The sequence below is a fragment of the Rattus norvegicus genome, chromosome 3, assembly GCF_021556685.1.
Source record: "Rattus norvegicus strain SHRSP/BbbUtx chromosome 3, alternate assembly SHRSP_T2T, whole genome shotgun sequence".
Taxonomy (NCBI): domain Eukaryota; kingdom Metazoa; phylum Chordata; class Mammalia; order Rodentia; family Muridae; genus Rattus; species Rattus norvegicus.
This window is the reverse complement of record NC_141536.1, coordinates 149241679-149260930: the sequence shown is the minus strand read 5'-3', so window position 1 is coordinate 149260930 and position 19252 is coordinate 149241679. Positions and strand designations below refer to the sequence as shown.

Below are 19252 nucleotides of genomic sequence, written 5' to 3'. Positions count from 1 at the left end.
GTTCCTGTAAAGATGTAAGAATATAATGGTGAGAAACCATACATCTACCCGTCTCACCCATTAATATTTCTCTTCATGTACTTCCTACTCTGTTTTCCAATCGTTTACCCATTGTGTTTTTGATGTACCCCTCCCCTAGGTATTTACATGCATGTCATGAAACAGAAGTCAGTGTTTGTCCATGGGTTTTAAACACCAAGCTTATTTACAGGGAGAGCTGAGCAAGCCACGGCACATACATGGAGGACAGGAAAGTTCTGGGAGACCTTGTTGTAAGAGCGGGGGCCCTCGTCACTGCTTGCTGAAATCTTTTCCTGGTGGCTGCTTTGGCATCCGTTGACTGTATTTTCTCATTCAGGTTCTGATTTTCCTGGTTCTGGTTATGACCGTGATTTTCACTGTTTTGAACAGTGTCTCTAACACTGGGAGAGTCTGAGTCTTAATTGGCTGTTGAGTCACCATGTTTAGCAGTAGATCGCAAACTCTTTGGTTTGCTTAGTTCCTGTGGCACTGCTGGAGGATCCCCTGGGCCTTATTGACAGAATATTAGATAATAAGTTTCCCCAGGCCATGCTGCTGGTGCCTGTGTGTAAGGAGAGGAAGTCTCTGTCTCACTGGGATGAAGGGGACTTCTTGGGGGCTTTGTAGAGAAAGTGCAGGCATTTCCCTGGACTGATTTATTTTCAGCTGGACCTGAGGTATTCTGCTAGTTGGTGTTGGCAGCTGGCCTGGTATTGCCGATAGAGCTCCTATTCGACTGCCTTCTGTTGCTAGGCTGGGGGTTGGGGACATTGAGCCTGCCACCTTTTTCTGTTGCGTGATGGAGGGGCATTGTAACATGCCCAGCTGCACGTTGTTCCTGGGCTGTTAACCGTTCGCCTTCCTTCCTCTGTCTTTCCAACATCTTTTGATTGTCTCTTGTGTTGCTCCCACTGCACTTACAGAGTGGTAGGTAAGAAGTGCGCTCATGGGCTTGTCTGTGCTGTCCAGCTCATGGCACTCACTCCCTGTTCTATTTAGTCACTCATCTTTTTGATAATATGCTTGTTTTCAACAGTTATAACTTTGAACTTCCTAAAGGGGATGAGGGACTTTTGGGGGAGGCTTTCCAGCAGCTTCAGGGTCTGAAAAGCTTTCTTACCAGACAGACCCATGGGAGGCTTTCTTATCTGTCTTTCCCTTGCCTGGCTGTTGATGTGTTTTTCATGTCTGCTTTAAAAAGACAGCCCCTTCCTTTTTCTTATACTTGCTGAATAATACAGTATGTTTTCATACCTCTAGCACAGTTAAGGCAAATAAACTGTAGTTTTATAGGGACTTTTCTTAGCTTTTTGATCAATGCCAAATCCCTGTTGACAGGGTTTTTATTTTAAATTCAGCTCTGTAAATTGTACCCATCAGTTAACTGTAAGATATTTAATTTTTATGTATTTAAATTTATGCACTGAAAAATATTTTTATATGAGTTTTTAACATTCTTTTCTTGCAAATGAAAGACTTGAGGTCACCTCAGTTCTTCCACGGTAAATATGCCTTTGAAAAAGCAGAGTAATTCCTAACGTTAGAAACCAGAGGCCATTTTATGTAGTTTACAATAGTAATTTTGCACAAATGATTTCAGGTTAAAATTGCATACTGTTTATTCCCACCCATTTCCTTTATTGGCTGTGACACACAGGAATTACGCTCATTGCTTAACTAACCTTTCTGACCTTTTGTTACTTGGCTATAAATTGACTTGGGTCTTTTGCAAAAAACACTTGGGGGGGGGATCTTTTTGTTAGAACCCAGCCAATTCCTGCTTCAGAGCAGAACAGTTTGTTCTCTTGAAGGAATGAGCCAGTTCAGTGAGCAGAAAAACACAGCCGTAAACTGGCACCAGCAGGACCTGCAAAGATGATTGCCCGTGTTCATTCCACAAAGCAAGGACTCGCAAAAGGATGAGTTTTGGGGGAGAAAAATATGCTTTTGAGCTCCGCTAACTTTAGGTAAATATAATTGACTTTCTAGAGTGAGTTATGACCACATGAAAAGGCTTTCTTCCTGTGCTCTGGTGGGCGTGAACATTTTAACTATTTAAACAGGAGTACAGTGGGATTCTCTTGTGTTCCGTTGTTCCCTGAGACTGTGTTTGGGCATGAAGATGTACAGTTCATCCAATCTGCCCATCGGGGTGGGAGCAGCTTCCGCTCGCATACAGACACTTACTGCTTGATGGCGCCTTGGAAGGCTGAGCACTGGCCCACCCTCCAAAGAAGACACTGATGACAGCCAGTGAATTAGAAGAAAATGTGAAACGTTTTACACAGTTGTGAGGTGGTATAATCATTGAAAACACACAAATCACAGTATTTGACAGAGTGAGTGATGGAAACGGGGCACTGATGGGGCTTTTCTTAGCTTCGTGACCGGGCTGTTTGAGGTTGCTAGGAGACGGATGGCTCAGGAGTTACCAGGGGAGGTCTGCGACTGCTCTTGTTGCTGCTCAGCTTGTCCTGTGGTATACTCAAGAGCTTGCTCTCTTTAAAAAAGACTGTCTGGGAAAATGGTAGCTTTAAAGTTTGGAGTAATGAGACACTCTGGGATTTAAGATGCTAGTAGAACTACACTGGGATCTAAAGTAAGAGTGGGGAAGGGAGTGAAACGAGCTGAGTAGGGACTGTGTGCTATCCATCTCAGTCATGGCATGAAACAGCCTAGAATGTCTCCTGTGGGCAGCCGTGCTGTAGATATTCCAGAAACCAGTGATCGGCTTGGGCAGAACTGGATGAGAAAAAGTATGAGCATAGAGAATGTCGGCTGAACCAAACTAAGGAAGGGCCGTGATGCCAGCCTGAAGTGGTTTCTGCATGGAGTCACGAGACAGTAGGTCTGTGTCCTGGGAAGGCAGACATGTTGTGATTTAGAAGACTGTATGGAGGCACAGGAGCAGGTAGTGTAGGTCACTGAAGTCTCTCGCAAATAAGGAGAGGACATTGCTCAGGGGTGACCTTGGTGGAGAAAGGAGGCAGGAGGCAAAGAGTCTCCTGAGCTCTCAGCATGCTGTCGCAGACTCATATACACTGTCATGTCCAATGCAGTGGGCTCAGTGCTGCTTCAGTCAGATATTGTATCAGAGAAAGCTGCGGTCCGGGAGGTTCAGTGTTTCCCCAAACCTAAGTAGCCTGTATGAGGGAACAGCCAAGTCGCAGTTGGAACCCAATTTATCTGTCTTCAAACGTAATGGCATGCCTTTTCTTGGCTAGGACTTGATGCAGATGAAGTCTTGAACACGACGTGTTGAACAAGCCTGGAAATGAATGCATATGCTTTTCATGCATCTATTTATGTGGTTGAGACAGAACTAAGTTCCTGACTGACCTAGACCTTCCAGGTTGACTAGGCTGACCTCAAAGTTTGTGATTCTCCTGCCTCTGTTTCCACTTCCCTAGTGCTATGCTTACAGACTTGCTTCACGATGTCCAGCCTTGTATAATGCTTTTTATAAATAATCATACTTAGGTACTAGTACTATGCTAATACAAGTAACATTTTGAAAGTCTGAACATCAGTATGATTTTGTCTCTTAAAATCTTATCTCGTGTCAGAATCGCTTTGGGAAAAGGCCCAATCAAACTGTTAAATCATGAGTGTAAATAACTTAAAACATAATTACTGAGTGATTGATTGAATTTGCTATTACTAAAATTTTGTTCTTCATATAACCATGTGTGCCACAGTAAATGTAGAGGTAAGCAGACCACTTTCTAGAGCTTGGTTTTTCCTTCCACCATGTGGCTTTTAGTTATCAAACTCAGGCCACCAGGCCAAGCTCCCTTACCCACTGAACCGTCTCACCAGCCCTAAAACCTGCGAGCTTCAGTGTTCAGTGTATGTACAACAGTTCACAAGAGAATAACAAACTTTGGCCTTCAGGAACTGAAGAACTAATGTGAGTAGACGGGGTGGGAATCACCTTTTGATAAGTGTAGGCTCTAAGACGGTTCAGAAAGGCACAGTTTTCAGGTGACTGTATGTAAACAGGGGCATTATTATGCTTTAGTCAACGCAAGACAAAAAAGTAGTTTTCTGTTTATTTCATCCATCCTTCAGTCATGACAACATGCATTTCGGGGTTAGCTCCTAGGAAATAGACATTAAAGGCAAACGTTGCTCCTCAAGACTGGTTAACCAGTTTCTGTTGAGGACCAGAGTAAAATCCACAGCCATTTGGGACTGGATGCTCAGTTTAGCATCAAGGCTGTACTTATAGCAACTGTCTTCCTAGCATTCTATTTCTCAAATTCTTTTGCATGTTTCTCCAGTGATAATGAATCACTGGAGCAAGAGATAATGAATGTTGTGAAGATAGAAAATCTGAGTAAAGTATCTAAACTGAAGTATCTCACTACTCGGCCCATATTACTGTGGACGTCACTGGGGAAAATGCTGGGTCTTTCCTCTTTTAGAGGAAATTTCACTACTTAATGTGGCAGAGCTGGAGCACAGTCCCTGTTGGTCTGGATTATATATAGCTCAGGAGAGGAAAGCCAGCTCTGCTTTCTTCTAGCGGACGGTGGCATAGCAGGGGAGGCAGTTATGTAACTGAGTGTGCTTGTTGGTACTGCTGTAAAGCCAGACAGCGAGGCCTCTGTGGTCCTTTGCCACTTGCTTCCTTAGTGGCTGCTAGGCTTGGCGCATAAGAGGACACTGAAAACAAGGAATCCCAATTGCAGCCTGACACTATGACACTGGAGCACACAGACCTGTATGCAGGCAGTCCCAGCTCACAGAGAGTAAAGAGCTTGTGGTGTACTAGAGCTGAGAAGACACAGCAAGGAGAAATCCACTGACCAAGATTGAGACACTGGTCATACCATGGGCTCCCTCATCTGTAACTTTGTTTCTTTGTACTTCTGCTATGAAAACAGGTTAATGCCTGTTCTATGTTTGAGTATTGTGTGATAGCGGCAACACTAGCTGTGGTGACTCAGGTAACATGCCTTTGCTCTGCAGAGGCCTAGGGCCAGAGGGAAGGCACAGAGATGCTGCTGCAAGTACTCTCTCTCTCACAAGTGCCTCAGATGTGGACTCGACACAGTGACGTACACGGCCAGTGAGAACCTATGATGGGGGCTTGGTACAAAAAGCCCAACCTAAGATCTATAGAAGACAGGAATGGACTCTCCACTGGACAGCTTGACAAGGTGTCAAACACTCTTTTTTCTTCCCTACATTGCTATGCAGTGAGCATTTTGCAAATGTTCCTTTCTCCTCCATTTTCCTTTTCTCAACCTTTATACTCCAGTTCTGCCTTTTTCCATTTTGCTGTGAAATACAGTCCCAGTCATGAATCCCACAATATATTTAGTACCTCAGAGTTCTCATCTTCCTCTTCCTCTTTCCTTTCTGTCTCCCAGGAATATGTATTCCCCACTCTCTCTCTCCTGTTCTTGGGCAACAACAGGCCAAGGATGAGATGTAGGGGAAGGAGGCTAGCTTGAGAAGATGAGGGTGGATTGCTCTCGAAAGCATATCCTAGATCGATATTTTTCCTGATCCAGGTCCACTCAAATCTCCCAAATGGGTAAGAATCTCAGATTCTTGACTTTCTTGTGGCATGTCTTTTCATACTTCCCTTTCCTTATAAAAGAGGGTTTGACCTTGTCAAGCTGCCCAGTTCAAGAGTCTCCTGTCTTCTGTAGGTCTTCTGCTGGTTTTTTTTTCTACCAAGCCCCATCATAGTTCTCACTGGCTGTGTGCATCACCGGGTCGAGTCCACATCTGAGGCACTTGTGAGAGAGTCCCTAGCCAGCCAGCCCTTCTCTTACATCTTTACCTAAAGAGATAATCATGCACTTAGGGGCATTCGGAAGAGTCTCACATCTTGATTGGCTGTCACTCCCTGGGTATTATGGAAAGTTACAGGTCTCTAGTGGATAAAGGTCAGGGATATGGATGGTGACACAACCTACAATAATACAGGACAGCACCCCATTTCCAAATGTAGAGCTTCCTTTGCAGATTTTCATTAGTAGCAAGGTTAGGAGCTCTGACTCAGGGTCTGATGCTGCCCTGCCTACCTCTGTGACACTAAGGAGTTTTGCTAATCTCAGCAGCTGCTCCTTTCCCTGAATGACTTCACCTCTTTCAAGTCTCCCTTCATTCCCTTCCCAGTCAAGAGTAGATCCTCCCTTAGGTTCCTACATGCAGTGTCAGGTCACTGTAGCCCTTCTCCATGTTGCTTTAATAGGCCCCAGTGACTTGTTCTTTCAAGAGCAGAGTAATAGCTTGTTTGGAATGGGGGTTATCATTTATCAAATCCAATATGCTGCTGTTATAAAATATCTATATATAAAGAACGAAAGTATTTCAAGGGCCTAAACCTTGGTGTTAGAAAAGTAAGGAGCACATTGGGAAGCGAGCGAGCGAGCGAGGACTCAAAGCACACACCTTCTCTGACCCTCACGCTCCACACATGTAAGACAGATACGGTCGGCTTCCTGAGATGTTGACTATAAGACGATATCAGCAAAGAGTGTACCACACTTAAATGTAGTTTAGAACTGGAGAATGAGGCCAGGACTCCAGATGTGACCAGGATAGTAGGTAGTTAGCTCACACAGAGAAGGTCATTGTTTGTTCTTGTCTAGATAGTAGTGGCCCTGATTCCAGGAAGCTACCCAATATCTCTCCTACTGACAGTGACCCCTGTGCTGTAGAAATACTAAAACGTGTTAGTGATTTTTTTTATTCCATGGAAGCACAGGACATACAAGCCCACATGATTAGTGTTTTGTTTTATGACCAAATCTTATGCAGCCCAGACCAGCCTCAAGCAATTGTGCTGTCTCCTGAGTGCTAGTAGTTAAGCCTAAGCCACTGCACCCAGATTCCCACGTTTATAGAAACCTTTCTTCCTTTCCTGGAATAATAGGACACCAGAAACATGTCCTGAAGGTTGGGAGGTCTGAAATGGCCTGAAGTAGGTTGAAGACAGTTGTTTTGTAAAATTGCTGAGGCATGAGGGAGACCCTGCCCACAAATCTCTGTTCAGACAATTATTATGATGTTATCTTTTCCCATGGCATTAACATGCTAGTGACAGTTGACAACATAGTCAAAAGCTATTTTCATATATACTCTTAGGAAAGGGCTGTAACATTCAAGTCCCATCTAATATTTGTTCAGAGAATTTCAAAGTCAATCCCATTGGGTACAGCCAGCCCTACAGAACAGAGAGGAAGCCTGTACATGTTAGAGAAAGAGCTGAGTCCTGTATTAAAGAGAGCAAAGACCTTACGGTATATGAAATATTGATCTTCAAATTTATCAGTATCTGAAGAAGGGTCAGCGGGCAGACTGATGTCTGATGGTTAGATTGGAGCACCAGCAGAGGTTACGTAGCCACTAGATGTGCATGGAGCACTTCCTCACCCTGTTTGCTTCTTTGACTCCTCAGAATAGACACTATTATCTCAGGACTTCCTTGCACTGAAGTATGCTTTCTTGTACTAGTCATTCTTACAGGATTTTGTGTTTTCTTCTTGCCAGTAAGAAGTGCTGTGCTGTGACTTAAATACATAAGCACTGGAGTCCGATGAATCTGCTTGGACTCGAAGCTGTTGCTTCTTGTCTGTGTGACCTAAGTCAAGTCGCTCAGCTTTTGAAGCGTTAGTATTCCACTATGTAAAGTTGTGTTGATATTTACTTCATGGCATTATCATAAGGCTCAAAACAAGTGAGAAAACAAATGTAAGGAAGTTGGTAAGGGCTTACAGTGATTTTGTTTAGTGAATAGTGATGGCAGTGGCTGTACTGATTGATGACAGGACGACAGGCACTCTGTTGTTAGCTTTGAATTTTTCCTGTATCTACCTGAACTAAATATCCAGTAGCCCTCAATCTTTTTATTTAAAAGTGTGTGTGTGTGTGTATCACATATACATACACACATATATACACACAAGTACACACTGAGAGAATTGTCTGCAATAACAATAGTTTGAAACAATTTGAGCTCATTTTCTGAAACCTTGTTCTTAAGGAGTCTACGATATGCCAGTCCTTACCTTACCATTCCTAAGGGAGGCCATTTGAAGGGAAGGATCTGACCACATTGTCTGAGCCAGCTACTGCAACACCAGTTGATAATGACTTACTGTCTGGCCGTGCCTTCTAGAGAGCAATACATGCATGGCCCTTGCATGCATTGCATTGGTTTCCTTACACAGAGCTCCCAAGACATGCTTCTAATTGAGTGTCTCCCAGGAGGACCTCTGGGTAGGCATAAGCACTTATGATTATTAAGCAATTAAACAGTACCACTCGAAGTACATTTCTCTCAATATTAGGACTCTGAAGGTCAAATTATATATCCGATGAAGGGACAACTGTGTACTTGTCACTTGTCTTTTTCACCATGCCCCGCCTCCCTCTCTGCATCAGCAAATCATGTTTGTTTTCATTCTCATATGGTCTCCTTCTGAGCTCTTACCTTGGGTCTTGATTGCTTAAATAAGTCATGTAACCCTGCGTGTTACCCCAGGATGAATCCAGTGGCTATAGTGCCACAGGGTTTTCAGGGCTGCATAGGACCCAGAAACCCCAGAAAGTTTGTAAGGAGCTTGGGAGGAAAAAACAACAACAAACAAAACGAAAATAACAAGAGCAACAGAAAACAGTCCTTCTGACCTAGATGTGGGGGGATCTGCAGCCTGGAACTGTCATTTGTTACTCTTGATTCGGGAAGCCATCCTTAGGATAGACTAACAAAGCAGAAGCCTTTGCTTTTCATCTTTTGTTTTTTATCACAGAATGCCGAAGTCAGATTGAAGCCACCCAACTCTGAACTTGGTTCCACATATGTGTCCAAGCCCTCCTTTATTGTGAGCCATCTTAAATCGGGTTTCTTACTTGCAACATGGAATCATATGGTGCTTGGTACATATAGAACCTTCCATTTGTAATACATCAGTGACTCTGACCATAAAAAAGGAGCCTAGGAACTTGAGGGTTATAACTTTGCGAGGCACAGTCAGTCTGGGTGAACACAATTTTGCAAAGTAACGACTTGCCTGTATATTTTGATGCTTTTCAAGTCTTGCCTTTATTGTTTTAATAATCTCATAAGACAAGATCTTACTCTTAACCTTTAAACTTGTGGCAATCCTCCTGCTTCAGTCTTCTAAGAGTTGGGATTATAGGCACACTTAACTTTACTTGCATCGCTACTTCGATTGATTAAATATAAACTTAGGTAAACCAGCAAAGTTGCAGGTTTTTGTCATGTGTTTTTCACAGTGAAATTTTTCACAGTGAACAAAGGTTAATAGCATTATGTAAGTTTCTACCAAAAAAAGTTCATTATTTATAGCCTACTGGTATTCAGTATTCTCCATCAGTAACTTCCTCTCAACAGAGCCAGAATTTTGATGCCTTAGCAGCAGTGGTCTAGTTGAACTCTATTCACTGAACCCTGATAATAAGTTTAAGGAAATACTCACAGGACAGCCTTGAACTCTCTCCCAGCCTGTCCAAGCCAAAATAGAAAAACCTCACCAATTCGGCTATTTCATGTCCACAGTGACAAAGGCTTGCTGAGCTCCACAGTGCCCTGGCTGTGTGTGCTGCTTCTAGAATGCCAGCTGGAAGGCCAGGCTGAGGTGGCCAGGCTGAGGTGGCCAGCTGGTGGCGGAGCACCTACTCTAAGACTGGGCAGCTCCTTTCTGTGACACTGGAGTCAGAAACAAGATGGGCACGCTGCCAGCTATTGAAGCAGTGACCTACTTTTACAGTACTCGGTCGGGTTTCTCTCTTCTCTCTGGAGGCCGTATTCTTACATTCTCCCGGGTGCTCAACAAGCCACTTCCCCCAGCTGAACCCTTTTGCTTGGTCTTCAGTTTGAAACAGGCAACTCTAAGTTGAAGACAGTAATGTCTATCCCTTCTCCTCACTGGGAAGGTAGAAGACAGTTTATCAGTATAAAATAGAGGGATAGGGAAAGGATCAGCCAAGGGAAGGCTAGATGCTTTTGAGGAAGAACAAAACAGTTCATCTGGGCAGAGGGTGGTGTTTGGTTTATAGGTCCAGGGTTTTGTTCTTGAAATCCTAATCACATGTTCCAGCTGATGGCTTAGCTTGGCCACCAAACTTTGCTTGCACTCCATAATGTAGTGAGATAGAGGCAGAGTGATAAACCTTTACAGATTTGCTCAGACAAATCGTGTTGAGGAGGAACACTGCTTGAGAGTTTGCCGCTCTGGTCCAGTGTAGCAGAAGTAGGGATGGGTCTGGGACGAGGCTGCTGGTTGTGCTGGGCAAGAGCACTAAGAAGGGTATCAGAAATTCCTGCCAAAGTCCCACCCACACTGTGCTTGCAGACATTCTCATCCCCACCCGGCTCACTGCTGTGGGACTAGAGCATGGGTTTTGAGTTGTTTGTCCCTGAGGTATATGCTGTCCTCATAGCAGGTTTGTGTGCTCCAGGCCCTCCTCTTAGGCCTCCTCAAGGAGATAGCAGGATAATGGGGGAGGTGTGTTGTGTGGTTCCATTCTCCCAGAGGTGACTGAGCCACTTTTTAAAGCCTAGGGCCTTTCATACCTAGAATGAAGCATATTCCTCTCTCCTGTCTACACAAGTCCTTCTCATCCCTGAGCCCTGCTCTCACAGGATGTGAGCTCCGCTTGTTGTCCTGAGGGACATTTGCTAACTGTTTTCTAGTGTCCCATTGCCTTTGCCTTTTAACTGAGCCACAGAGCTGTGAGTTTCTACTCTCACCTGCATCTGCCCGTCCCTCTCAGCGAAACCGAGGCTCCTTTAGAACACATTATCTTCTTAGTCAGTGAGTCCCATGCAAGAAGTGTGTATGTGATGGAAATGAACTTGCTTGCCGTCTGGTACCGAGATGACTGAAGATACGGAGAGAACTACTAAAGGTTCTTTTTAGGGAGTGGAGAGAGGGCTTAGCAGTTTAGAGAGGTTACTGCTCTTCTAGAAGATCTGGGTTCAATTTCCAGCACCACAGGCTCCTTACAACCTGGAACTCCAGTTTGGGGACCCAGCATCCCCTCTGGCCTCGTTGGCACCAGGCACACATGTGACAATACACATGCATACAGCAGACAAAACACTCCAACATTCAAAATAAAAATAAATCCTTTTTAAAATAAAGGATTTTTTTAAAAATTCTCATTTATTTTGAGAAAGAGTCTATTTATGTAGCCCAGAGGGACCTTGACTGGATAATTCTGTAGCCTCAGCCTCCCAGTTGCTAGCGCTACAGGCGTGAACCACTTCATCCAGGGCAGAGGGTTCTTGCCTTTTTTCTGGCTGAAATGCCTCTTGTATTCAAAGTAAGATAAAAGCAAAAGTAAAAAAGATAAGTGCAAAAGAGATAGAGCCTATGAAACTAACGGCTTGTTAGTACGTGGGTGCAGGGAGCAGTGAGTCGCATAGTGTAATGTCAGTTTGACAGATGCCAGAGTTTGAATTTCTGCCTTGGCTTCCCTCAGTGATGGTTCTTCCTAGAAGTATAAAATGACACAAACCCTTTGGTTCCCAAGTTGGTTTTGGTCATGGTGTTTTATCACAACAATAAAAACCCTAAGGGGGCTGGGGATTTAGCTCAGTGGTAGAGCGCTTACCTAGGAAGTGCAAGGCCCTGGGTTCGGTCCCCAGCTCCGAAAAAAAAGAACCAAAAATAAATAAATAAATAAATAAAAACCCTAAGACAGAAATTGGTACCATGTTTGGGATATCACAACATGTGCATCCTGATCATGTTCTTAGGAGGATTGTGGTGGGAGTAGAAGGAGGAGCTGGCCTTATACCGTAACAGAACAGAGGCATGCTGTTTCCTTACTGTTGTACATGATAGATACCCTCCAAAATGCTGTCAGATTCATATTATTATCATGCTTCAACACGAAATGCTCACATGCCAACTTTGGTAGATGTACCAAAGTCTGAACTCAGCATTCAAAAGGTTATTGGGTGACACCAGTGTTTACTAAGTATGGGAGTTGAAGTTGCCTTTATGGTAATTCCTTGTTCCAAAGGGAGTGCACAGTATATGCTTGATAGTGGATGATATAGTGATAAATGAATCCTACAGTAACTTTGTACATTTGTCTAAGTTTTGTCATGATTTGAATTGAGATAGTGAGAATACGATTTCAAGAACGTTCCTTGATTGAAGGACAGTTCTGTACACCAGAGGGTGCCATGCTTCAACGTTCACACCTTCTTTGTTTCTTATGGTTGGTTGGTAGCAGTTTTGAGGAGTAGCCAGTTGAGAATTGGCTCTCAACAAAGGACTGCCTGAACACGCCCTTTTCTCTTTTGCTGCTTTCCAGCCTAATAAAGGGGTTCAGAAATGCTACACCCCACACTTCCTGGGTCTGTTTCACTGTATTCTAGTCCTTAACTGTCGGGTTCTTTGTTAACCTAGACAACTTTTTTTTTAATGTTGCAGCTTAAGTACTTTTCAGTCTTCTGTCTTTGGTGGAAATGGAGACCATCTGGTTACTGTTGTCTGTGTAGTAACAATGATTGAAAATGGTTATTAAGTCACTCTTCAGCCTTTTCTCTTGTCTAGGCAAAGTTGTCTCTGTTCCTCTGACCATGGCCCATAAATCTCATTTTCTAGTCCTTTAATCATGCTAGTGGCTTTCTGTGGAAACTACATCAAAGGCTCATTTCAGTGCCTCCATTCTGGTAGGGTCTGGCCATCAGTATTTAATGGATATGGAATGTTGTTTTAGCCATCCTGTTTCTGTGGCGAGTCCCCATGTTTCCAAGCCAGTCCCAGTCTTCTGACCATTAGGGCCTATTTTCTCTATTTCTTCATTGTGACACATTTGAAATACTTTTGATTAAAGTGTTGATTGGATTAAAATGTGAATTGCAGCCTGTAAATGAGTCTAGCTGTTGGTTAATAGACGTTTTCAGCCTAACCTGTTGGTTTGAGATCCTTTTCTGTCTGGTTGTGACTTTTATCTTATGAGAAGCTAACCCTTTCCTTTACTTTAGTCATTGTTGACTCAACATCTGTGAGTATACTTCTGCTCAACTCTGCTACAGATTGAGGAGGTTAAGGAAGAGGAGGAGGAGGAGGAGGAGGAGAAAGAAGAAGAGAAAATGTAGGGCTTGATTTCAAGGAGCTTGTAATTTGGAAGGAAAGTTAGGCATATATTTAAAAGTTGTGATGGAAATGCTATCATAGATAATTTAAGGGCAGTGGGAATGTGGAAGCCTTCATTGAAAATGTCCCTTTGAACTGGTGAAGTTCAATGCTAGTGCAGGTGAAGGCAGAGAGGCCAGCACGTTTAGGAGGCAGGGGCTTACGTGTAGCGAGGCATGCGTGGAACTTTACTGCATAATAGGACGTTGTGGAACCCACATGACTGGAGATTCTACGGCAGATCCTAGGAAAGTCAGATTCGCAGAAATAGGGAAAAGATCAGTGGTTTGCAGCGGAGGATAGGATAAATAGATAGAACACAGCATTATACTGTAATAGTGAACACAGTTTTCCCAGCCCATAAGAGTGTGCAAGTGAGCTCTAGTGTAAACTTCAGAGCCTGTGCGATCATTAAGTATAGAAAATGCGTTGTTGTGGTGGAGGAGGATCATAATTCTATAGGCATCATATGGATGGGGACAATAGATGAGAAACTATTGTCTGTCTCCTTGATTTCTGCTGTGAATCCACAGCTCTAAGGTGGGCTGGAGCTCAATGGTGGACGCTCTCTTAGCTTGTGGGGAGGCTCTGGGTTCAGTTCCCAGTGATGAGAAGCAAAATAAAGCAGAGTCAGAGTCGGTGCCACATCTGTGATTCCAGTCCTCAGAAGATGGAGGAGGAACCTCAGGAGGCTGAAGACATCTTTGACTGTACAGTGACTACAAGGCCACCTTAGGTGATATGAAAGCCTGTCTGAGAAAAACCCCAAGCAAAACAGATCTGGGCGTAGTAGCACATACCTGTAATCCAGCACTGAAGCAGGGGAATTGCAAGTTCCTGGGATGCATAGTAAGATTCTGTCTGAAAAGAGAAGGAGGGAAGAGGGGAAAGAGAAGGGAAGAAGGGAGAAAGGGCGGGAGGGAGGGAAGGAAAGAAAAATTAGCTAGAACAAGGAAGGAAAATGCCTAAATAAGTTAATATTAATAATATATTTTATGGGCTAGAGAGATGTCTCAGTAAGTGACAATGCTTGTCACACAACCTGAAAATCTAAATTGAAGCTCTTGGACCCCTACGGGAAGGCAGAGAGAAGTCTAAAGTGGTGTTCTGATCCGACAGGAGCACCCCACGCTCTCCATGCACAGGAGCACCCCACGCTCTCCATGCAGCTCTTCTTTTACAAATGTGTACATATATAGTACAGACATACATGCACCTTCAACAACTTGCATATTTTATTTGACCAGATCTATTAATAATGTTTTAATATGTAATTGATATAATTTTTCGATATTTTATCCTTTGTACCATGTCTTTGCAGTATTTTATACTTACAGAACTCTGAATTTTCACATTGGCTTCCTTTGAATGTCCGGTAGAATGAACACCTGCAGCTAATGACTGCCATGTTGACGCTCAGGCTCTGAAACCTGAGTGCTCCGCTCACTCACAAGCCTCGCTAGCCATGGTGTCTCCCTCTCCCTGAGCTCTGTAATGCAAGCAAGGGGAAGAGAACTCAGAATCAGTTCATCCTCCAGTCTCAGCTGTTTCCCACACTGCCTATGGCTCCAGTTCAGGGCATCTAGGGTAGTGCTGTTGCCCAGTACAAATACAGTGAAGCCATGTGTGTGAGTTTAAATGTTATAGTAGTCCCACCGAGAAACAAAACAAAGCATTATTTAATTTACTTAAAATATTTCAATGTATACTCAAAATTGCTAATGAAAACATAGATCCTTGGAATAAAATAGAGAGCTCAGAAATTAACTGATACACACATAGTTGATCTTTGATCAGTTCCTTTACTGAAAAAAGGACAGTCCTTTTAACAAATGGTGCTGGGAAAACTAGATGTCCCTGTGCAGACAGATAAAGCTAGACCCCTACACCATACAGAAAAAATGAAGGCAGTGTGGATCAAAGACCAAATTAAAAAATCAAAACTATAAAACACTTTGAAGACCTCACAGGAGGCAGAATCTGTATTGCATTAGAGTAGTAATGATTTCTTATCCATGATACTGAAAGGATTGATAGGAGGTGATTAGACCAATTGAACCACATCAAAACCTTGAGTTCTACGTATTAAGGGGCATTCAAGAGTGGAGAGTGAGTGCACGGTCTGAGGCGCTGTGCCCTGGACAGCAAGCCCTTTCCCTCAGTGCCTTTGTCAGGAGCTTTGTCACAGCAATTAAACAAGTAGATAGTCCACGTTCTCAAGTTGTTTTGGTCACAAGCTGTTTTTGTCAGAAATGATAAAACCAAGAAATGCAGCACATAAGGGAAAGAGCAGAGCAGGGTGCATGGCGTGGGAGTGATATGGAGATCTCTGCTTGGACATCTGGTACAGTGGACTGTGTCCCCAAACCTTTGCACTGAAGTCCTTACCCCCAAGGTAGGCTGAGGAAGTGTATCTTTTGGAAAACCATCAGACCACGGAGCAGTATTGGTGTATTTAAAAGAGGCCCAAACATTCTTCTTTTGACTCTTCCACCTTATGAGGCCACAATGAGATGGCTGACTGAGAAAATAGGTCCTCAGCAGACAGTGTCTACCAGCAAGGTGATCGAGAAGGTTCCAGAGATGGGGGAAGTTAATTTCTATCTATAATCCACCTGTTTTGTGGCATTTTGTTGCAGCAGCCCAGACAGACAACAGACAGTGGGAGGTGGAGACCCAGGCTCTAGAACATGGAGCCTGGATGTTTTTCTCTTGTTTAATTTCATAGGCAATACATGGAGGTCAGAGAGGAACCTGTCAGTTGTGATTGGAAATGATGGGGCTAGTGCTTTGGAAGTCACTTGGGTATAGAAGAGTCCAAGTCCTGACCTGGGTGAGATTACACAAGTGCCTCCTCCACCTCCTGGGTCCTAAGGGTCCTTAATGGCTTTTGAGACTTGGATAACAGCTGCACAGGGGCTGCTGGGAAGAGCCCCTGACTGGTCACCCAGAGGCACCTGACTGGTCACCCAGAGGCACCTGACTGGTCACCCAGAGGCAAGTAGTTTGGTCAAACTGGGAAGAGGGAGTGGTGCCCACAGTGAGCCAAAGGCTGAACAAAAAAGTTAAATAAATGGACTGTGGCTGGCTAGCTGGCTCTGTAAGAGAGAGCGGAGGATGGGAGAAGGCCATTTAGTGGAACGTTTTCTGGGTTTTATGGGAGTTAAGTAGTATTTTAAGTCAGAAGATTTTTTTGTCAAAGGATATCATAGAAACAACAAATCGGTACATTCCAATAAAATGGCCCTTTTCTTAAAGGCAGATAAACTTTGCCAGATTTGTAAGACAGACATACAATATCAAATTTTAAAAATGGTTTATGTTTTCTGTATTTGAGAATCTCTGCATGCTCACCACATACATGCCTGAGAGTGAAGAATCCAGATGCTAGAGTAGTTCCCCTGGGGACTAGAGTTACATTACATACATGCTATGTGGGTGCTGGGAACCAAACCAAGGTCCTCTGTTAGAGCAGCCAGTGTTCTTACCCACTGAGCCATCTCCTCAGCCCCTCACATAAAATTTTAAAACATAAAATTCAGAAAAATTCTTAGAAACTTTCTTTTTCTGAGATAGGGTATCATTGTATAGCCCTAGCTAACCTCAAAATTGTGATTCTCCTGCCTGTGCCTTCCAAGTTTTAGGGTTACAAGTGGGGTCACCATGCCTAGTAGAAACTTATGATTTAGGTCTCTTCAATCTCATAGAAAGGAAATAAATGAATCCTACTTTGTTGAGAAAGTTAACTCACCCATGCACTAACCCAGGAGTCTTACTGAGTGACTACGTGTGTGAGTATTTATTTGTATCTGTCCAAAGAGTTGAATGAGTGTCTGTATGTGTGCATGGGCCCATATGTGTACATGTAGGGCAGTGGTATGGTTCATTTCTGATTTGAAGTCTTAGACTTTGTACCTTTCTTGTTAAGGACTACTGTTGCTGTTATGAAACACCATGACCAATGCAACTTGGAGAGGAAAGGGTTTGCTTGGCTCACACTTCCACATCATAGTCCACCACTGAAGGAAGTCTGGGCAGGAACTCAACAGGGCAGGAACCTGGAAACAGGAGTTAATACAGAGACCATGGTGGGATGCTGCTTACTACTGGCTTGCTCATCATGGCTTGCTCAGACTGCTTTCTTGTAGCACCCAGGACCGCCTGGAGAGCACCACACACAATAGGTTGGGCCCTCCCACATCAATTGCTAATTAAGAAAATGCCTTACAGGCTTGCCTGTAGCCTACTGTCATAGAGCCACCTCTCAAATGAGGCTCCTTTCTGTCTGATGACTCTAGCTTATGTCAAATTCACATAAAACGCTAGCAAGCACAGTACCCGTACAGCCAATTTTAGTGTCACAGGTTTTGACTGTTTTTATTATTGCTTTGTAGCCTACAGAAGGCTTAGGTGGCAAGGCCTCTTTCTCCTCCCCTCAAGCCACTTCAGTGCTCTAAAGCTCCTCAAAGACAGAGCCAAGTGCATACAGCGGCCCCAAAATGCCTCGTTTGACTCTGTGCACCTTGGCCTGCTGCCTCCCAGGAAATTATGCTGATCATGACTATGATCTTGAAGAGTTCTGGGAAAGTGTGGAACTTTACTGATGGAGTACCGTTGGGCCTGACAGTTTGATATACTATCAGAAGTAGATGTTGTAGGTGTATCCTGGCTCTTATGCTGAGCAACCCATTGAATGGTATTTAATATTGCCTATCAAGAAAAAAAATGGTAACTTCCTGAAAAGAGTTCAAAATGCTACTCCAGAAGTGAGCGTGTATTTACGTGTTGGGCCTTTACTTCCAGGGAACTGAAGCCTGTACTCCTGCAACCTTTCCCTGTTGGAGCACTGCCTTTCTCCCCATGAAGGAACTAGAGCTTCTTCAACAGAGAAGGCAAGAGAGGGCTCAATAGCTTTCTTCCCTCTTTGACCAGTAGAATAAATTTAAAAATGAACTTGTCGAGTCTGTTGTGTTTTATAAAAAGAAGAGAAAGAACCCAGGGATATGTTTGGAGGTGCAGGATGGTGTGGGGACACCGGCTGCAAGGTGAAGGACAGTATAGAGTAGAGTTTATTCAGGGCGTGGGAGGGGAGTTGAGGGGGGTAGTAGAGAGAGAAAGGAAGAATGTGTGCATATGGGTGGGGAGAGGGGGGAGGGGGGAGGAGAGTGAGTAGAGATCGGCCATGAACACATGGAGAGAGGGGGGTAGGGGAATGGGGAGAGAAGAGACAGGAAACGAGTAAGAAGAGCAAGAGAAGAACAAGAAAGTGAGGAGGGCCAGCTGCCCCTTTTGTACTGAGTCAGGAACATCTGACTGTTGCCAGGTAACTCTGGGGCAGAGCCTAGAAGACATGCCAACAGAGTTCACTAAAAAGAGAACCCAAATGGCATCAGAAAGGACCAGGAAGCAAGCTAGTCAGAGGGAGCGAGTTTAGTGACAAGAACTAAAACACGAGGCACAGATGACACTGCAGCTGCTGCCCCACCAGCGTCACAGGATTGGGGAGGGAGGACTAAGGAGGAGCGGAGTTCATTCACGTATCAACTCCCGTGTTCACAGCGTTATTCACAGGCGTTAAGAAGTGGACACAGACTAACATCCACTGACAAAGGGATAAAACGGATGTGATGGATATAGAGAGTGGAATTATTTAGTCTTCAAAAGGAAGGGCATTGTGACACAGTATTAAAACAAACATAAAGGAACCTTGAGACAGCTGAGTGAAATGAACCAGACGTAAGAAAGCCAACAGTCTTCGTACCTAAGTAAACCCTGGTTATTGTTGTGGATTGCTGTCTGCTTTTTCTGCCCCTCAAAGAGGGCACCTGTACTAGGTGAGGTCAGGTGAAATCTCAGATAAGACTAGGGCCTGTGATTGGACCGAGGTACCCTACGTAATTCAATCATTCATCTGTAAAGCCAATTACGGCTCCTAGGACCATGTGGTTCTGGCTCATCACCCTCTCCTTCAGGCTCCATCTCTGTCTCTGTCTCTCCCTCTCCCCCAGTCCCCTTTCTAAAACTTTCAGCTCCACCTTTTCTTCCACTGCCCAATCACAGTTTGTCAGAGCTGAGATATTTGGGGTATA

General features: G+C 44.0%; 1 protein-coding gene across 9 annotated transcripts in view; it reads left to right on the top strand.

Annotated features, from left to right (window-relative positions):
• Zhx3 (zinc fingers and homeoboxes 3) overlaps positions 1-19252 on the top strand; it is a 109016-nt gene that overhangs the window by 60056 nt on the left and 29708 nt on the right. For 2 of the 9 annotated variants that reach the window (XR_015683007.1, XM_087652354.1), the window contains exon 1: positions 1847-1988. The gene's annotated coding sequence lies outside the window, so the exon portion shown is untranslated. 9 annotated transcript variants of the gene reach the window in all.